Raw genomic sequence first — 18,916 nt, forward strand, 5'->3', positions numbered from 1 at the left:
ACATCATGTCATCAGCACATTACTGACACTATCTGTGCTGTGCTAGGAATAAATCAGGGGAAGAAGGGACAGATAACGATATTCAGTGATGACAAAACAAATACCACTGCATTTATTTAAAAACTGGCACCAGAGACGCACATAAATCATTTAGTATCACAGCTGCATTTTATTCCAAAATCACACCATGGGTGGTTTTACTCATGAGATATCTTTAAATGTCTTTTTGTGATGGGATTCTTTTGTTGGTTTTCTTTTGTCATGTCTCTCTGTTTAAAGTCTGGAATGTAAACAGTTTTAGATCCACATAGAGGCACATATAGACACTGTATGTTGTAGGACATTTTTATATACATACATATATACATCTATTTTTCCCTTCATTTTAATAGCTCTGTTTATTCTTTACCTATCTTTGTCCATGTTTTTAGCTTTATGTCTTTTTTTATCCTCCTGTTCATTGTTCTTGGAGCTGTGTTGAAGTATTTTAATGAGAAATTTAATTCTGAAGTGAATTTCCTTATATTTGGACATGTACCTGGAGAATAAATCAGATTTGGACTCTGAGTCGTTACCAATCAAGCTAGTATATCAACCTGAGTTTCAACAGCCGTAAAACAGTAACCATAAATATCAATAACGGACAGGGATTTAACAACACTTAAATGTCTCTATGTAAATTTTAAAAAGCAATTTAAGCAAGATTACGAATGTACTGAATCACATCCGTGCTGATATTCAGTCAAACAGTTCAACCTTGATATTGCTTTTATACAGCAGTTTTGCAAGCACTATTTATTACTTAAAAGTCCAGTGTGTAAAATTAGGAGGGATATAGTGGCATCTAGCAGTGAGGATTGCAGATTGCAACCAGCTGAAACTTCTCCTGGTAAGAATTCCTTCATTATTCATTGTTCAGGAGGTTTTTACAGGGAGCTGGATTATCTCCTCCTCTCTGAAACAAACTGACCCAGTGATGTGAGCCAGTGAAAACACTGAAGAAAACAGTTTCACATTACAAATCAGGGTTGTTGCAGATGGGATTCTAACTATGATGGCTAGTGGCCAGTGTTTGGTTTGTCCACTCAGAGCTACTGTACACTCGAAAAAATGGAGTAAGTTGATAACACTTAAAATACAGTGTTAGTTTTTCAGTGTAAAAAAATATGTTTTTTACTTTAAAGTGTTTAAGTCGGTTGACAACTAATTTTAAGAAGTTGGTCCAATTTGGGGTGTTGGTGGCTTGGTGGATAGAGCAGGTGCCCCATGTACAAGGCCATTGCCGCAGTGGCCCGGGTTCGACTCCAGCCTGTGGCCCTTTGCTGCATGTCATTTCCTCTCTCTCCCCACTTCACGCTTCACTGTCCTATCAATTAAAGGCAAAAAAAAAAAAAAAAAACGCCCAAAAAATATCTTTAAAGAAGTTGGTACAATTTAAAAATTACATTTAACATTTTTGAGTGGGATCGAATTAAAATAAATAAATTAGAATGTCTCAAATAAAATAATTTGACCACTAAATATCAAAACAAATAAATATTAAGTTGTTTCAACTTAATTAAACCTTTCAAGGTCAAAGCAAATCTGGTGTGTTGTACTAAACTAATTGAGTTTGTCAGATTACAAAAGATTAATAGGACTGACTCAATAATGCCAGAGTTGGAACTACTTAAAAAGAGGCATGCCAATTGTTACCTTAATTTTTTTTTAAGTTGAACCTTTGGATTTTTTTTTTTGGACCTTTGGATTGTAGGAACATGGTGGTGCAACATGGCGATCTCCATAAACAAGGACCCGCCCCCTGTGTAGATAGAAACAGCTCACTCTAAGGTGACAAATACACAAGGATTGTTTTTTTCAGGTGATTACACACAAAATAAAACATGTTTATTATATCATCTTCCATTTCTGCCAATATATCCCCCTAAATCCTACACACTGGACCTTTAATGGTAAGAGCGAGTGTTAATTTGATCATTTATTTGGCTCCGCTGACCAAAATAGTTCCACACTTGGACTGGGACTGGACTGATGCCAAGCAACACACAAACTTTCCTTTGCGTAGGTGTGCATGTCACTGCAGGCTGGCGTCTTTGTATCATGTACATTTATCTGTATGTTTCCATTTATTGTGCATCCAGAATCTGTTGACAGTCGCTTTGGTGGCATACATATGAGTGATCTCGTACTATTAATGGTAAATGTAATTCACAGTGATACATGCATAGTTAAAAGTCCCAGCTGTTATCCTCTGTATCAGCACTCCTGTAATGCCTCTTGCTCAGTCAAATTACTTCATCAGAAGTGTCTGTTGTAATTTATGTTGAGGCGCTGTAAGGCTATATCTCTGTCTGTCTCAGAGGCACATGCAACAGGTGTAAGAGTGAGTGAAGTGTAAATGTGGGATTTGTCCAGCCGCTGTGGGTGGAGGAAGCTCTTGATCTCTTGGGTCTTAAAATTAGTTTGGTCTTTGAATTAGTTTAGTCAAACTAAAAAAAAACCTGAACATTTGCATGTAAACCAGGAAAAATATTCCCCCTGATTTACATAAAAGTACTGCGCATTACAAGGATTTTAAAATAAATACACAACTTCCATAGTTAGCTGTAACGGGTAGTGCAACTTTGATTTACATATACAGCATGCCGGCACTGTGCTGCTGCTGCTTCAGAGGAACAGGTTGAGTTTAGTGGCCGTCATAGTCTTCTGACTTCTGTCAAAAAGGTGAACTAAGAAAGAGAAAACATAAAGCGCTGCTTCCTGCTTCAAAACGGAATGAGAATAAAATAATTTTTACACCATGTTGCACTATAAACTCCTATTTAGTGACAAGACACAATCAAATACATTCCAGCCGATCGTTTCAATGATAAAAATATAACAATAATAATGAGACAAGAACAATCTGTACCTCTACAGTCAAATCAAACTGCTTTGCTCCCTCTGATTAATCACTAATGATGATTAATGATACATCACCACTTCCCCAGCTGATGTTTCCTCCTTATTTTTAGTCATTCACTTAGCATTGACTGCTGACACAGTAATATTTAAGACTGTTAATTTAATCATCATGATTTAATGTTAAGATGTTCACGATGACATTTGCTGTGATGTGTATTAAACATGTGCAGGCTGAAAGAAGGTAATAATAAAGCAGCACCAGCAAATATTGTAATCCATCTGTTTATACTCAGCGTTATGTGATGTCACTGCTTCATGTATTATTTTAGTGTTCATATTTTCAACATGCTAACTGCAGCGTTATCTTTTATTTTCGATGTTCTTAAAGAAGCCTGTGACTGTTTCAGTGCTATGTAATTAAAAATATATATTACTGTCACGATGACTGTTACTTGTGCAGTTGGTGTAGAATTAATACATGCAGAAGTAGAAGCAGAGGATTTAGCCTCATGCCGCAGCAGCCGGCGCGTGCAGATGGCAGGCCTAAGAGTGGATTGTGTATTAAAGCTTCGTGGTTAACACATCCCAACATCCCCCGGAGAACCCACCACCAATATTAGCCTTGTTGGTGGAGGGAAGTGGAGAAATGCTGTTGTTTTTGACATTGCAAGAGGCCACAGATTTGTCACGCTGCTCATCGTGCACCAAACGGTCACAAATTCATAGATTTTGGAACACTTACAGCTACTCTCTATTCACCAATTTGCTGCTGCTCTATAAACCTGCAATAACAATGGGGTTTTTTCTTGTCACTTGAGGAGGCGAAACCTTTTTAAGTCAATATGGTGAATCATCATCAAGCAGCTACAGAGCAACATCATCATTTAACTCATTAGAAGGTGTGTTTCTGGCGACCTGATGCAAATCCAGCATTAATTTTCTATTAGCGAGGGGTGTAATGCTATTTGTTTAAGTACCGCAACACACTTATGATGCACATGGTTAAGTTGTGGCTCATTTCGAAGGTTATGTAACCGGTGGCAAGTTTACATACATTAGTCAACCACAACTATAAAATGGCTGCCTTTCCATCTTTGCTAGTTAACAGTTAGCTAGCTTAAGACTGGGAAAAAAATACTTTAATTCACAGTGCTGCTCCAAGGCTACTGCCCACAGCAACTGGCAACTTTTAAGGTGGAATATGTTCTTGCATGTCACTCAATGCATGAGGTGACATTATGAATCAATCAGCACACCTTAAATGTTCATATGACAACTTTGACAATTGTCTCTCTTGCATGATGACAGGATCAAATGCTTATAAAATGCGTATGAATTTAAACTGCAAATATTTTATTGCCTTAAAAGTTGCAGAGCGTCATTCTGGTGCACTCCAGCAGCACTGTAGCCCTGCTTTCAGCTCTGCTTTTGGTCTCTGCCACATCCTGAAGGGAATATCTGTCTTTGTAGTTGCTAAATGCTCCACCATGTTCACCAGCTAATCTCTAACTGTGTCTGTCTGCTGTTTGGTGATGCTATGAGGTTTTTAGAGCTTTTTTTGCTGTTTGCTGTGGCTGAAAGCAATGCTAAGAGAGCTGTAAGAGTGAATCAAAACAGTAACAGATACACTATGAGTTAAAACTCGCAATATATCTCCTCGAAGCAGGGGGGAGCTGTAGATTTAGGTGATAATTCTCTGTAGGATCATCTACGATACAAATGACCCTTTTCTCATTTCATATATTGTTTCAAAAACATCGATTTCAGCTGCGTTGAAAGTAAACATTGAATATATTGACAGAGGCCACATTTCGAGACATCTTGGCCTATAATGACACAACTGTTGGCTGTGACAGTCCTAACTTTTCTCCAGTGTTGCGTCAAGCTCCACCACCTGCACTGCAACAAAAGGCCGAGCGCCGGGCAAGTGAGTCCGAGCAGGGAGGTCGTGCATCAGCAACAGCAGGAGAGAATGGAGCCGAGCGGCCAGGCAGAGCCACTGACACCACCACCAGCCCCAACAACAACGGCCCCATTGATGGGGCAGACAAACGGCTGGCACAGCGCACACAGCATACGTGTGCACACTTAGACACAGACACACGAGACACGCACACACAACACTTGCCTCATACCAGCCTCAGCACCAGGCTCCTGCTCCCTCACAGTCCTGACTTCTTCTTCTTCCTGTTGCGTTTGTTCTCCCTGAGTCGGTCTTCTTGCTCTGAATCCTAGATGTCCGATTCTGTGGGAAAGGATAGAAAAAGGGAGATAAAGGGAGATGTTAGAGGGAGACAAGGGGAAGAGAGGGAGTCTGTGTGAGCTCTGGTTTACATGTGTCGTGGGCAGCTCTGAATATGCGTTCAGGCATTTCTGGAGCTGTTCTTTGGCCCACTCAGCATTCCTTTCCTTGGTTCCACCATGTCCCTGATCTGTCCCGTGCGTCTTAATGCCTTGAAATCTGGGCCTTGATCATACGTCTGTCTGAGGTCAAAGCAAAGCATGTTGACATTAGTTGAACTCTTTCATGCTCACGGTGCCAGAGACGCAAGGGCAAATGCTGCGCGCCGAAGGAACGATGACTCAATTTTGAGTAAGGCTGCGTTAGAGCAACATACGGAGAGTAGGAGGAACATGGAACTTGTGAGATGAATATGCTTATGTAAATTACAGATTTACATTAGTTTGATACAGATTTTGATCTAAGAAAGGTTCATTTGTTTGAAATCAGCACCCAAACGAGCCAAAATCACGCAGTTAAACTCAGGAAAGGGTTTGAACCTGAAGCCATGTTTGAATGAATTTGAATTTCAGAAGTGAAAAAATAGGCCTCAGGGCACGATCATTGATCTTTACAGTCGTATGCAGATCAAATATTTTCCCTGCTGAAGAATGTCTGTAGGCGGGGAGCACAAGCATGGATCCACTCAGAAGTCTACGTAGTTTACATATAAGAGCAACAAAGGCATCTTGTCTTTCCAAGAGGCTCTTTTTTTTCCCACTCTCATTGTTACATGTCGGATGAGTCACTGTGTCCAAAAGCCTTTAGGCCACCGGCCAAGTGATGGCATCGAGCGAGCCTGCGGATAACCTCAAGGGAATCCCTCCGTAAACAGTCTGGAGAAGAGCTGAAGAGGAGAATGCTGCATTGACGCTCTGGAGCCACGTACAAATGAATACGCGGCATGCCATACCCCCCCTACACACACATGCAGCATAAGGCAAGCCAACAGGCTCCTCAGTGTGGGGTGCGCAGATATGTGACCTTCCTCTGCGTCCCCTATGTGCTGTGTGTATGCTCAGATTGCGCCATTGTCCTGCTGGGACTATAGTCACTGTATAGACAGTATGTATACATTAAATGTGCGAGAGCAGACTGCGTGAGCGTCCAGTTGAACACAATCATGTCATGTTTGTTTCTCTTCCAAAAAAGGAAGCAAAAAGGCCAAGCTAAATGGCAAGAAAAAACATGAAAAAGTATAAGACAAAGCTCAGGTTAGACTTGAGGACATGTAATCCAACAATACATCTGTCTTTTTTCTGCTTTGTGCAGAACCTCCTAATAACCTCCCTCTAATATCTCAGGTAATCAAACCTCAACATAATCACTTATTCCACATCACGCTTCAGGGATACAGTTGCTATCTGAACAATCAGCTCTGCTAAATCAGGCCACGACACCTTTTATGAGTCATTTTACAATATTGAAATTGCTCACACAAACCAAAAGGCTCACACAAGCAGTCGACTGTGCCAAGAAGAACATTTTCATTGTGAATATCGCCTGCAGCCCATGTACAAGAGCTTCACCGTGGCTCTTGGACAGAGGGGGGAAAAAAGAATGGGAACCTTGTATGCAGAACACTGCCCATTGTGCGAGGCACAAACTGGAGGAATTTTTTTTCCGGAACAGGCCCGCTCACAGCTTGCGCTTTGCCGTTTGCCTGTGACGCGGGTTTGTCCACCACAAGCTAAGGCCCCACTAAAATACCCAGAGGAGCAGATGGTCTTAAAACATGACTGCACCCCCTCCCACACATGCCGCGCTGAGCTGTGATGAGCACAGCTCAACACATACACACACACACACACACACACACACTCATGCACACAAGACACAAACATAAACACGGAGACATGCCAATATCCAGTCACACAGTCTGTCCAAGGTACTGCAGAGTGTGCTGGCATAAATAAAAGATTCAGATCGGACTTTGAGGTAGAGATAGAAAAAAAATATTGTTGTTTGCCTCTTACAGTAGATACTTTTTTAAAGTATAAAGTGTGTAAAGCACCTCTATATTTATTTTTCTTGCCCGTAATGTATGTGGAATTTTAGTGTTTAACACTTTTTATCTTTAGTACGCATCTGTTGTTGTATCTGCTGCTGTGACAGCTGAGTTGTTCAAGGAAATGTGAAGGAATGTGACTTCAGGATGTCAAGAGTGTTTCTTGTTGGTATTTGCATGGGTCTGTGGGTGTGTCTCACTCCCTGCTACACATTTTTGTGTATTTTCTATTTTACATTACTCCAGTTTGGTTTGAACTACAAAATATTATGCTTTTTTTTTTTCCATTTCAAAATAAAACCTTAAGCGATAGATCCAATTTTAGAAGTGTTTCACCAAGAGTACATGATGTGAGCATGATAGTAGAGTGAGCTTCAGTTGGCAGATCACCAACATAACAAGAGACCAGGAGCACCAATAGCTTATTTCCACCATTTCTACCTGGCAAACCCAGTGACTCTGGCAATCCCCGGTAAAGTGGGCAGATGGCGAGCCACAGGCCTCCTCTCTCATTAGAGCGCTCTCCCTTCCGCTCTGAACAAAAGGGGGCGACAAACAGAGCCGTCACCTGTTTGGCCACACAGAAGAATAAAGCGTGACTCCGTCCCAGCGCTCACTAAAATCCTCCACTTGACTTGCTGTCCTAAACCAGGACAGCAAGTCAAAATCTGGCATCTGATTTTGGTGAAATTTGGAAAGATGACACATTTTTGTACTGAAACAGTAACGGTGGGAGGCTCTGTCGTTCTTGATGGAAAAATGCATGATGGATATTATTGCACTGCTACTCAATGTATCATGAATAAAAAGCTGACAGTCTAATTGGATGGAGAAACTTGCTCCACATGTCCATGGATTCATTGATTAGTCTAAAGGGGAGGGTATAATTAAAGGTCAGAATCTGAAACTCAAATTTGTCACCATGATGTGATTTAGCCTAGGCTGGAGGGATTATGCTTTTTGGCCCTTGATCTAGCTCAAAATTCACCAACAGGGCCATAATTATGAATTAAAATGACACAGCTCCACCACTATTACTTTGGTTTTTCTAAAACACTTGTGATCCCCTTTTTCAAACTGCAAGCCTGCGACTTTTTCTCTATAAATTTGCAGATGCAATGACACACTGTGGCCTCTGACAGAGACATAAAAAAAAGAAATCTTTCATTCGTTTTCATAATGCAGAGCACTGCTGGTAAATCACTTGTAAAAATGTTTTGGTTAGCTCTGTAATCAGAGGCTCTTCTACCTGGCATCAGATGTCTGTTTGGATGTGGTAATACGCTCTGGTAATTACAGGAACGGCTCATCGCTAATGGCACAGGCAGCGAAATCTGTCCAGTAATGATTGGCTGGGCTTTTATCGGCCCCCGCTAACAGCGAATGCAGGCACACACACTCACTCACTCATGTGTCCACACTTACACATCATCACAAACGTTCACTCAAGCACGCATTCATTAAGGCACACACACACACACACACACACACACACACACACACACTTATTCATTACCTAACTCCGTCTAAGTTGTGACTCATCCAACTCTTTCACTTGCTCATCTATGAATGCTCACGCAAACAAGCACACACTCACCCTGACTGTAGGTGTTTGACCTTAAGGAACAAAAATAACGGAATGATAGTTAGGAAGAGAGAAATAAAGATAGACCCTCGAGGATATGAATTCATACCAGAGCATCATAAACACCCCACTGCTGCTGCTCACTTGTGTAGAGAAAGCACAGGACATGATCAGAAGTTATTGATGATCGGCATTTGTCTCCCATTAGATTCATTCCTTCCTTTATCTGCACAAATTTGCACCCCTGTCCTTTCTTACTGAAAAAAATCTCCAATTCCAAAAGCTCCCAAGGTCATAAAAAATACCAAATCAGAATACCCTGCAGCTGCTCACCTGTGTAGGTGACCTCCAAGCGTTCAGTAGCTCCCGTGTGACCAGCCTTCCCTCTAAACTCACATGCAAAGCGTCACACCAGCCCGTTGCCAGCAAGACCTCTCGCCACTCTCTGTACCAAGCCCCAACGGTGGAGAATAAACTGCCCGCCCCACCACCACCACCATCATCACTGCCGCCACCATCATCACCATCACCATCACCCCTCCCGTATGAAAATCAGTCCCTCAGTGTAGCAGCATTGTTCTGAGGCTTCGCCCCGAGGCTCAGCCATTCATAAATACACACAGGGCCACAAAGGGCCACACTGTTCAAACCTCGCCCCAACAAATATGGGTGAGGCTTTGAGCTCCAAGCCCTTTCTATCCAACACGGCCAGTTGCTGTACGCTGGATGGAACTGAGCATATTTGATCATTCACTTTTTTTTTAGGCCATTGTAACAAAAGACAGGAAGTAAGGCTGGGAGGGGGCGATGCAGATGATGGGGACAAATATGAGGGAAAGCAGCAAGGAAGCCACTTGGTCAAATCTGCCACTGTTTTGAATCTAAAAACCAAAGTTAACGCCTCAGAGGCTTGACAAACTAAAGACCCTGAGCAGTGTTTTAGCATGTTTTACCTCAGTGACCCCCAATCTGCCTCTCAGCATGACATAGCGGTTAATGTTTTAAGATGTGTTTTCCCACCTCTCAAGGAGCCACCACTTTCCAACCATTTCACTTCCGAAGCCAACTAGCAGAATCTTGACTCCCTTTCAGTGTTGTCAAAGTCACATAATGATTTTAACTGATTTTTAAAATCTGAACTACATTACATAGCAATAATTAAAGACTGACGAGAAAAACTAACATGATGGCCCTACTTCACAGATTCTCACAGGAATACACAGTAAACTATAGCTGGTAATAAATGGGCTAAACTCCAAATTCAAGCTGCAGAGTTCAAAGCCAGTACAGCATTACTATTACTGCGATTACATAACAGACTGAAAAACGCCACCTACTAAAAGATCATCACCTGCTCTCATGTGTCACATGGAATGGATGGTAGAGAAGAGAAACATTCCCATGTTTGTCTCGATATGGTTGCAGAGTTGTACGAGGATTAGAAATACTATAAACTCACTATGTAACACTACATCCATTGATTATGAGTTTAACTGCATTGACTGACAGACTTTTAGCCGATGTGTGGCACATGTAATATTGGTGATATCAGAGGTTTCAGGAAGAGTGAAAGCTTCCCCGTTGTAGTTACATCTAGATGTTGAAGTGAACAGTGCAAGTAGAAACTAGGAATTAAAGTAACTCTGATGTGACATGAAATGCAGAGTTAGTGTCATAAGGAGACATCTGTGTCTTGTTTTAGACAAGCAGCAACCTCCATGGCTGAAAAATGAAGCCAACATGGAGGTGCCAAAAACTGCAGTTCCTGGAATGGCCACTTGAGGCTGGCTTTGGAAACGAGTCAATCCCCACAGACCCCATTTGAAAATACCCAACTTTACAGCAGAAATAAAAATGTTTACAGCCTGGTGCAAAAACATTTTTGGTCTCTTAAGGTAATTACCTGTTGATGATAACTTTAAATTTTATTAAGGCTTAAAATTGTGCTTTATTACAGATGTGACTACTTTGAGTTACAGGTAGGCACTGTCCCCTGACAAGTCTCTACCACGGTGATGTTGGTTTGGTAACAAAACCATGGTGTAACCTTTGATTCACGGAGTATAGGCTTAACCGTAGCTATCGCTATTTCTGTTTTTCAGTTCATTAAAGTTAATTCTAATGCTTTAGTGGCCTAAAAAAAGCAATTGATTTTGGTAAAAGACCCTCTAGGGAGTCCAATGTAATGTTTTCCTGGTAAGTACATTTGTTTTAATGGATTTAAGTCTGTTTTTTTTGCTAGCAAACCATAACCATAGCTGTAAATACACTGTGCTAACCAAGCTAGCAGCTAGCGTTAGGGTTATCTCCACCTCCATCGTCCAAATATGGACACAAAATCCAAGATGGCGGCAGCTTCAAAATAGAAGTCTACAAACCAATGGGTGGCTGCAATGGCTACATCCATTATTTATAGTCTAGGTTTTTAGAAAAACAACTGCCATCATCTCTCTTCCAATTTGTTCAGAAATCATAATTACTACAAATGAGTGCAAATCCGGGTGACACAGTGGTACAGTGGTTAGCATTGCTGCCTCACAGCAAGAGGGTCCCTGGTTTGAGCCCTTGTGTGCGGAGATTGCATATGTCCTTCTCGTATCAGCGTGGGTTTCTCCAGGTACTCCGGCTTCCTCCCACAGTCCAAAGACATCCAGGCTAACTGGTGACTCTAAATTGTCCGTAGGTGTGAATGTGAGTGTGAATGGTTGTCTGTCTCTATGTGTCAGCCCTGTGATAGTCTGGGGACCTGTCCAGGGTGTACCTTGCCTTTCACCCAATGTCAGCTGAGATAGGCTCCAGCTCCCCCACCACCCCAAACAGCATAAGCAGTTACGGAAAATTAATGAATGAGTACATATCCAGCCTATGTAACTAAACTAGAAATAAATAATTTAGTTGTAGCTTAATGATACTTGTGACTTTTGCGATGGTATCACTGGCCTGCTTTAGTCCACCTTACTATAAAGCTGGAGCTGGCACACATGAGATGTGCGTAAGAAACGTCTCCACTGTCTCTCTGATCAAAGACACTACACATTCCTCCTTGATGCCCTTTGATTGAACCACAAGGTGAACTGAGGTCACTTTGAAACTGCTTTTTGTCTTTCTACAGTCTGTGTGACAGTTCCACTTTGCAACCCTCCTGATCTTCAACACATTATGAAAAACACAACAAAAAATTAAAGGCAATCTGGATAACATAAGTCATGATAATGTGAGTGTTCTACTGGTGAGGTTCACTGTCTTTAAGGTTTTTTAACTACTTCACAATATTATCTTTTGATTGTTTTGAGGCAATTGAACATCAAATTGTGTAACAAGCCTGTATAAACCTGTCAATTCATCCTCACCATCAGTACACAACACATTATTAAGCCTAAATGTGCCATTAAGAGTGTTCACACAGTTGGATGGTGTCGTGACCGTGTCATGAAACCCCAAGACTTGTTAACGCACCCCCTCCCTCCTCCTGACACAGTACCCATTGTCTCCCGAGGCCTTCTGGGACAGAGCAGCTCAGCTCGAGCCTGACACCGCACAACACTGGGAAGTCGATGTGCACAGATAATTGTCTTTTAATCACAACAATCCCCTTTTCTCTGGCCTCGCTCGTTTGTTTCTGTCTCTTGTTCGACCTTTCTGTCGTGGTTGTAACTCTTGTGGCTTTTAGCAAGTTCGACCGGCCATGCTGAGCCTGTGAGCCGAGGCTTTTGTGATGGAAACTGGGCTGGAACCAGAAATGGTGGTTCCCATACAAAGGGACAAACAGTTGTTTTTTAATCTATCAAAAGTGGCTTTGGATGATACAACCTAATATATTGTCGCAGGATGCACAATTCAAGTCTTCTATCATACAGACTACCTTCACCAGAAAAACAACACCATCAGGTGTTTGTTCAAATGTTTAATACACCTCGTGTTTGCATTTTCCTGTTAACCAGACTCCTGTGGTCGTGTAATGATGACTGCCCCCCCTCAGACACAAAAACAAATCATGACATTAACGTTAACGGGTATGTCTGCTTCAACCAAAGTGCTTTTAAGATGCTCAAACAGCGTTTAAAGCACCCTCTCCCACACCTTTCTTATGACACCATTGGAGAGCGACTGTGTCTGACCATTTTTGCACTTCTTCTTCATAACAGACAATCAAATTTTAATACCCACTTCACACTGCGATTGGTCAGCTGTGTGGAGGTGAGAAAGCATGCAGGGTTTGAACTTCTCTTTTGCTCTCTTTTTTCACACTTTTGTGTAACTATTTTCTTTACTTTTTGTAGAAACAAGGAAAGGAAGACACGAGAAGACTGTCTGAGTGCATGTGCCGTTCCCCAATTGGAACAATTTACTCCGCCTTTGAGTGTGACCACTCGGAGCAGTTGTAAACACTTCTGCTTTCAGACATGGGCGGACAACATTTCATTAAAAAAACTTGCTCATTTCAAGCACCTGGCTTTTATAGGCTCCCAAAACAGCATCAGGGGGTTGGTTATACAAAGTGTCTGACTTTAAAAGGGAGGGTTAACCCCATAATCAAAAACACATATGCTTTCTCTTACCTGTAGTGCTATTTATCCATCTAGATTGTTTTGGTGTGAGTTGCTGAGTGTTGGAGATATTGACTGTAGAAATGTCTGCCTTCTCTCCAGTATAATGGAACTAGATGACACTCTGCTTGTGGTGGTCAAAGCTCGAAAAAATACATCTGAAAAACTCAGCGATGTTTCTTCAGAATTCATGACCTGGTTATTACTCATGATAATCCAGAAACCATGTTGTAAGAAGTTTCATGTAGGAGCTATTTTCTTTCTACCGAACAGTCAGCAGTATCATTGCACAGAAGGATCTATTCAACACTTGCCAGCTCACACCAAAACAATTGACTGATAAAAAGCACTACAGGTAAGAGGGAAAATATGTATTTTTGATTTTGGGTGAACTATCCCACGAGACAGAAAAGCCAATTATCTTTCTGTCTCTCACTAACAGCCAATTTGTTTTTAACCATAATCACAATACTGTGTTGTTAAAAGGTCCAGTGTGTAGGACGTAGTGGCATGTAGCACTGAGGCTGCAAAACTGAAACTTCTCCTGTGTGCCAAGCATGTAGAAGAACTGTGGTGGCCAATGCATAAAGACAAATGACCTTGTCTAGAGCCAGTGTTTGATTTGTAAACTCAGTCTCACTCTGAAGTCATCGAAATTCTGCACTTGGGCAATGACTTGCAGTGTCAGACAGTGATGAAAAAGCTATCCTTTGACGTTGGCATGATACACGGCTGGTTGCAGTTATAGTTTGATGACGCTCGGCAGTGTCAGGGTGAAACATGGCTTCACAAGAATGAAAGTTAAGGCAACGGAAGTCAGAGAGGGGAGGGTGGGAGGGGTGTAGGATGGGTCCAACAAACACCGACCTTCACCCGGGAGAGTGGTGAAGGATAGTCTCGGTTCCCTAAACCTAACCACATGCTTTTGTGCCTAAACCTAACCACGTGTGACAGTTGTTGAAGGCAAAAATATCAATTCACAGTGTTTTACCGACGCAATGCATTTATTTTGAAAGAGACTGAATGTAAACGTTAAATTTCCTGTGAAAACGGAAGTGAATTTGAAAGAAGACAACACATGTAACAGGAAGAACTTGACATGGCATCCCAGAACGTCAACAACCAACGCACCCAGGGTATTCTACACATTGAATCTGGACGTGGAGAGTCCATAACCAAACATCAATATGTGACGAGGTCAGAGTGAGAATGTGTTGGATTTGTCCATGCTGGGCTTCTATAGAACAACATGATGGACTCCATGGAAGAGGACTTGCTCCTAGTGCAGATATAGAGGGCTCATGCTAAGGTAACAAAACCAGATTGATACTCATTCAGTTGACTATCAAATAATGAAAACATAGTTATGAATATTATATACTATTTCTGTTAGTATATTTTCCTGAATCTTACACAGTGGACCATTAATAAGTTGAGAAAATGATCTGACTATGAAAAGTTTTAACAATTTTAATTGTTTTGGCTGATCACACCTCCTCTCAGAGCTCTGTGTGCACATACACATCAGGCTTAATTGACATATCCCTCACTCTCTGTTGCACCTGCTGGGCCTAAATTACACCTTTGTAATTCTTATTACACATTCCCTTGACATCACGTTATATCAGCATAGCTCCGCCCACCTTAAACCTGAGCAGACGTGCAATCAGCCAGAATAATTTAAAAGACCTGTGAGAGTATACAGGGTGATTAAAACCCTAATGGATGTATTGTCAAGCTGTTTAACATGTGGCTCTTTTGTTAGGTTACTAAACTGTTTAGTGCTGCTCTGATCTTAAAAAAAGCAGGTGAGTCAAAAGCAGAAAATATGTACGACTGAGAATTTAGAAACTGTGTGGCAAGGGTGGAAGAGGTATTCAGATATTTTACTTGAGTAAATGTAGCGTACCACAGCGTAGAAATACTGTGTTACAAGTAAATCTTACTGAGCTAAAAGTACACACGTAAAAGCATCAAAATAAGGGTGCTTTCACAACCTGCCCTGTTTGGTTCGGTTCGATCGAACTCAAGTTTGTTTGCCCCCTAAGTGCGGTTCATTTGGGCAGGTGTGAGCACAGCAATCGCACTCAGGTGCACACCAAAAAAATCAGGCTGAGACCTTTTTGAAGAGGTGGTCTCAGTCCGGTTACAAACGAACTCTAGTGCAGTATATTTGGGGCGAGAACGTGTTCTGTCTGTCTAAATCTATAACAACACATCATTCATTAGTTGGGTTGTACTGTGTTTGAACAGAATCTGCAAAGTAACAGGTATCTAATGTTATTAAATAAATGTAGTGGAGTAAAGAGTATGAAATTTGCCTCCAGGATGTAGTGGAGTATAAATGGAATGGAAATAAAGTCAAAATCAAGATTGTACTTAAGTGTACTCGAGTAAATGTACTTAGTTTGATCCCACCACTGCTTTTTGGGGACACTGGGTAGACAGTGTTACTATACAGCTGGCAACAGTTCTTGTTGCTGTGCGTTAAGTAAAACACATGCCAGAATCCACCCAGTGTAAACATACACACATACATGCTTTTACAGTAGCATGATGTAGACATGGAAGGTGGTGTGGGGGGAGAGATGGCGTGTGTGTGTGGGTGAAGGGCGTTTGTTGGGATTGTGCTGGACAGTGACAGAACAACACACTGAGAATGGATCCATTGTCCCTCTGTCCACTTCACTGGGCAGAAGCAGTGGATGGCTGCCATTTGCAAAACTGCTTTAAATGATTGCATTTTGTGTTTTCATTGCTCCACGTAGAAGGTGTTAACCTAAATCATTTTACAGTTTGGCCTTTCATTGGGCATGCAAAAATATGGACAACATTTATCAACAGCAGGCTTAAAATCTACTTTGGTTACAGAGACAACGTGTCTGCTGCTCAGGTATTTAAATACTGAGGTTTTTCTAATTCTGACAAAAAAAGTAAAACATGTTTTCATTTGTCAAGGCCCTAAGTTTAATTCTAACGTCAACACAAAGGTGAGACAAAATAAAATGTATTATCACTTTTCTTTCAGAATGAAAATATTACTTTGTCAGATACCGACCCCCTTTACACCTTTACATTAGAATTCTTCTTGTATCCAGATTGTATCTAAATATGATTAAACCTGATTGCGTTTACGCCAGTGTGCACATTGAGATTTGACTAAGATCAAATCGCTCTGTCCAGCTCAAACAACTGAGTCATTGAACCCTTCCTCACCACTTCCTTAGCCATTGCTTCATAAAATGCTTGGTTGCAATATGAATTGCCAAGTTTAGCTTATTTACTTTCGTCAGACCAAAGTGAATGCACACACTTTGTCTCATCTTTTTTCTCATCTTATTCACATATATCGTGAATATTAAAGAGCTTTCTTTCTGCTTTCTTAACTGGCTAATGGCTGCTACCTCGCTGGTTTGGAGGAGTCAAGAGCAGTTTGATATTTTTGCCCACACAGTTATATGTGGACTGAAAACCTTATTGCATTTAGACTTGGTTTCAATGGTCACAATAAGTCCCCGACCACCTCTGGAGGTGGTTTGGCCAATCAGATCACAGTCTGTCCTCAAAAGGGCCAAGTACCTGTACCTGATACCTTTAAGGTATCGACCAAAATCACCCTGTAGTATCAACATTTCTTTAATTAAATGATGAATGTATTCAATCCTTTTTGCACTAGGGGTCTGATCCTGGTCTGTCCTGACCTCCTGTCAGATCAGGAAACTTTCTGTTACTGCAGTCTCCAGAGCCACTTCAGGTCAATGTCTGCCTGGTTAGCACACGCTAGCACAAGCTAACACAGCAGCAACCAAAAACACCTAACACTGAGCTGTTAAATAGTCCCAACAAGGTCACACCGCCATGGAAACAGTTGAACTCTGTAATTCATTCATTCATTTTCTGCAACCGCTTATCCTGTTGAAGGTCGAGGGGGGGGCTGAAGCCTATCCCACCTGACACTGAGCGAGAGAAGGGGTACACCCTGGACAGGTCGCCACACTATTGCAGGGCTGGCACACAGAGACAGACAACCATTTACACTCACATTCACACCTATGGGCAATTTAGAGTCACCAATTAACCAGCATGTCTTTGGACTGTGGGAGGAAGCCGGAGTACCTGGAGAAAACCCACGCTGACACAGGGAGAACATGCAAACAAGCAACCCTCTTGCTGTGAGGTGGCAATGCTAACCACTGCATCACTGTGCAGTTAATCAATAACCTTAAGATACTGATAGCTGTTTGATGCTAACAGTTAGCTCCACCACTATGTGTGTGTGACTGGGCAGAATCTCACAACTGTCCCTCAGCAACAACACATACAGTGTGTAGTGTGGTGAAGTTGAACATGATGTATTTGACGGTGTTGGCCATTCAGTGTGCCGAGATGCCCTCAAAACGTCTGAAAATATGCCGATACGTCACACAATTCTATTCACATTATGGGTCTGAAATTAAGTAGCATTTTTAGCAATATCACTTTTAGGGTACTTGTATCAGAAATTTTAAAATGATATCAAGCCCTGATCATGAATGCGTTTTGGGGTACACCGAATTTGTGTACACCTTTGCCTTCATGTGGTCAAGCACTATCTGATTGAAATCCAATCACCTAAAACCCAACCCTAAGGTACCCAAACCTAATGCATGGTGTAAAAGGACTCAGTATGTTAAAAAGTATACCATGCAGGATTTTTCTAAAAAAGTAACCCCTCTCAATCATCCCTTACAACCTACTGGAAGTGTGTGTCAGTGTATTTTTCTGCCCTCTGCCTGTATTTTCTTTTTCTCTTCCCATTGTCAGTGTTCAGACGTTAATGGGCGTGTTCCCCCACAGTGGTCAGGTGAGGTCAGAGCTTTATAAAAAGGTAGCGACCAGGTACCAGACTGTAAGCAGCAGTCGTCCAAGAGACACAGCACTGAAAAGAATGCATATATAATGAGTTTAAACGCCACATGAGAGTGAATTTGGGCTTTACTTTCACTTTCATTGGCGAGCATACAAACACTACAGGACAATCCTGCATAGTATATCTTTAATGAATTTCAACTATGGCACTAAATTTGTTTCTTAGTGTCCTCATGCCCAAAGTAGTGGAATAGCATTTTAAATGTACTATATGTCTCAATGAGGGATTATTGACCCAATTCAGGATTTCATACCCACAGCCCTGCCATACTGCTGTCCCTGCGTTACATGGGATTTTATTCCCAAAGGTGCAACTAATCTCAAATGTGTCCTACTTGGCCTAAGTTCCCTTATTTCGCTCCAACTGTCACTGTGCGGCTTGTATTTGCAGTGTGCTTGATGTGAAGGTCATTTTTTACTTTCGCAGGCTTTTACCATTACAGAGATTGTCAACAGCCATTTAGTAAAAATGCAACGCTGATTTCAAAACGTATCAGTATTAGTCTTTAAAAGTTGTTTGTGTTATTCCGGCAGTGTTTTCCAACGACTGAAACTAAATTGAGGGGAGTACAGGCATCTAAAGCAGTGAGAGTTATGTATTTGCACAAAATGACAAACTGTTATCGTGGCTGTGATGACAAAAAATGTTGAACATAATAATTAGGTGATAATTTGACATGGCA

The 18,916-nt window shown here is 41.5% G+C and overlaps 1 protein-coding gene across 8 annotated transcripts in view; it reads right to left on the minus strand.

Moving 5' to 3' along the window:
- mag (myelin associated glycoprotein) overlaps window positions 1-18,916 on the minus strand; it is a 38,293-nt gene that overhangs the window by 18,777 nt on the left and 600 nt on the right. For 4 of the 8 annotated variants that reach the window (XM_078171759.1, XM_033640938.2, XM_033640940.2 and 1 more), the window contains exons 1-2: window positions 9,112-9,271; window positions 5,033-5,149 (exon numbers count right to left, since the gene is read on the minus strand). The gene's annotated coding sequence lies outside the window, so the exon portion shown is untranslated. Of the gene's footprint in view, window positions 1-5,032; window positions 5,150-9,111; window positions 9,272-18,916 lie in introns of those variants that run through there. The other 4 variants (XM_078171760.1, XM_078171757.1, XM_078171758.1 and 1 more) reach the window with 3 other exon arrangements.

Source organism: Epinephelus lanceolatus, chromosome 10, assembly GCF_041903045.1.
Source record: "Epinephelus lanceolatus isolate andai-2023 chromosome 10, ASM4190304v1, whole genome shotgun sequence".
Lineage (NCBI taxonomy): Eukaryota > Metazoa > Chordata > Actinopteri > Perciformes > Serranidae > Epinephelus > Epinephelus lanceolatus.